Source organism: Camelina sativa, chromosome 15 (genome assembly GCF_030686135.1).
Source record: "Camelina sativa cultivar CO46 ecotype springtype chromosome 15, ASM3068613v1".
Taxonomy (NCBI): Eukaryota; Viridiplantae; Streptophyta; class Magnoliopsida; order Brassicales; family Brassicaceae; genus Camelina; species Camelina sativa.
Genome location: NC_141894.1, coordinates 14,438,177 through 14,441,038, shown reverse-complemented (window position 1 = coordinate 14,441,038; position 2,862 = coordinate 14,438,177). Strand labels below are relative to the sequence as shown.

Sequence of the window (2,862 nt, the reverse complement as noted above, 5' to 3'; positions counted from 1 at the left end):
ACATCATGTATTGAATTTTTTTTTTTAAGTACATCATTCTTTCAAGATTTTGTGTACTTATTTGCAATAAAATTTTATATTACAACGATAAATACAATTTATATCCGACTAAAATTATGTAAAATAACTTATGTTATTCTTTTTAACTTTGTTATTTATTTTTTATTGATTAATATACATGCTTGATGAATTAAGTTTTTGCTTACACATGTTAAATTTTATTGAGAACACACATATAATATTATTAGCATACAATAGAAAATATATTGATTTTGTTAATTTTCCTTTTTGATTTAGAAAAATAATTTTTTTTAAATATAAACATGTAAAATTCTGTAAATATAATTAGCTGTCCTACTACGTTTATAAAAAAAAATTGACACATGTCAACATCTAATCAATATATTTGACATGTGTCACGATTTTGTTAATAAGTAATTTTTTTTTTTTTGTTAAAGGGTATTCAATTTTATAAATAAATGCCCAATGGGCTATTTCCGGATTTAGCCCATTACAATCCCCAAAGGGTTTAAACCGCTTACATCAAACCAAATAAAAAACCGTGAATCAAAATTGATCCAGGTTTAAAACACGAACCGAAATCAAACCGGATTTCGTTTACTCTAATTCTGCAACTGAAGAACACAGTTGCAGCCGCCGCCCAAAATTTTGCGGATGCTCGTCGGAACAGGTCCTCCGACGAGCCTGGACGACGCGAGTCAAACGGAGATGGTGATCCAAGATCCGTTGCCATCCCGCCACCGTAGAGCAGCTTCGAGGAGGAAGAAAAGAGCTGAGCTTTCATTGTCGAAGAGAAACATGCTCATATGTGAGAAGAGATAGGCAGTAGGGAGTAGATCTGAACCCTTCGACGGTGGCTTAGCTCCTCCTTGCCGTAGACGACCTCCCCCATCGAACAACAACCCTGAGAAACCTCCAGAATCTCCGAGTTTCAGATCTAACCACCTTCTCTCTCGATCCTTGCCGTGAATCTCCCTTTTCTACTCCTCGTCGCACCACCGCCGATAGAGCTCTTACCGTTGGTGTGTCGAGGAAGCTTCTCCCTTCCACTGCTCCCTTGATTTCGACCACAAATCTTTCACCGGATTGATGCAGCGGTTAATCGATGAAGCACCATGAGCCTTGGGCTCTCGTCGTTGCCGGAATCGACGGAGAACCCCCAATGACGGAGCAAGAGGTTGTGATCAGAAGAAGAAAAATCTGGGAGAGAAAAAATCGCCGCGCGTGGAAACCACTCGCCCGATTTTCTCTCTCAAAAGGTTTTTTAGAACAGGAAAATTAATGAGTAATTTTGACATCAAACTTTATATAATAAGATATTCGTTACCAGATAAATATGTAGTTAATGTTATTATCTATTACTTGTCCTTCTTTGTGATAATTTAAGCTATATTAAATTGGAAGGTTATTTTTATCATTATCTTAAAAGAAGGGGAGAAGACTAATTAATGAAAAACCAATACTACATTCTTAGTTTTTCATTCCTCTATGTAAATCTATTGCTTATTACCCAACGCAAAATGCATTAAAGATGAGTACAATGGTAGTAGACTCTAATATATTAGTGACCTCTCTTTCTTCTACCTTCTCATAAAACCAAGAATTCATAGTTATTTTATTTAATTTCGTATCACTAGATGATGCATTGAAGATGAGAGTTGAGAATTCAATGGTAGACTTTGAATCTATAATGACCGTTCTTCTTCTACCTTCCCCTATTCATTTATTTCGGAATCTATTCATGTATGTATATGGATGCATAAAACACCAATGAAACAAATCTATTATAAAAGGAAGAGAAATGTATAAAATATTATTTACCTCTTGTTTAGAAATGTGATTTGGATCTGAACAATGAGTCTTAGCTAGAGAGATACGCTCATTCCCGGTTATCTTGGATTTTTAAAAACTGAAGATGGGTTTTTTTTTTTTACGTTTAACCTTTTTCTTGTTTTTCAGAAAGAAAACAAAAATGATAAGAAATTGGAGTGGGGGGAATGAAGGGAGGAGGGAGGAATTTAAGGTAAACGACTATTGGGTGAGAGTGTAAAAGGAAGAAACACTGTGCTGAGGAGATGAGCCCATTTCCAATGTACTCGACGTTTGCGTGTCCACACAAGTTAATGTGTTTGCGTTTCTCCAATTATCCCGTTTTCTCTAATAATTGTTTTCTACTACGTTCGCGTGTCTAAAACAAATTAATGTGTTTGCGTTTCTCTAACTACAAGAAAATTATTACTTGGTAGTTCCCATTGATATATTGTTTTAGAGCATACACTGCTGAGTCTCTCACCACTAAAAACAATTAAAAGTATTAAAATTTTGACTTTTAGTTTAAAAGAGTGAGAATCAATTGGATATGTTGCGTCGATTTTGTCAAAAGATACATCCCATTTTTTTTTTTTTTTTTGTCAAAAGATACATCCCATTTTTTTTTTTTTTGACAAACAAGATACATCCCATTAAGTGTCACAATGTGTGTGAAAAGATGAGAGATACTCTATAAATAATTATTATTTTTAATGATTATTGTAATTAATATTAATACATAAATTAAAGTTATGCATAATGGAAATATAATATAGATAATTTTATTTTATGATTTATAAAATAAAATAAAAATTAATAAAAACATATCAATTATTTATTTATCTTTTTAAATTATTATATATAGAACTATCATAATAAAATAGAAAACAAGAAAAACATGTGTTTTATTTGGGATCCATATGAGCGAGCCATGACGGAGGTGTACCATTTGTACAAATATTTTGTTTTCTTGCTAAATAATAAAATTGTGATACAGAAAAGTACATAACGACAATGGACTTAAATTGAAAA

General features: G+C 32.7%; 1 long non-coding RNA gene across 1 annotated transcript; it reads right to left on the bottom strand.

Moving 5' to 3' along the window:
- Positions 1-472: 472 nt before the first annotated feature.
- LOC147926635 (uncharacterized) lies at positions 473-2,297 on the bottom strand. Its single transcript, XR_015582372.1, has 2 exons — positions 1,843-2,297; positions 473-1,272 (listed from the first exon to the last, which is right to left on the bottom strand). It is a non-coding gene; the product is annotated as an uncharacterized LOC147926635 (long non-coding RNA).
- Positions 2,298-2,862: the final 565 nt, after the last annotated feature.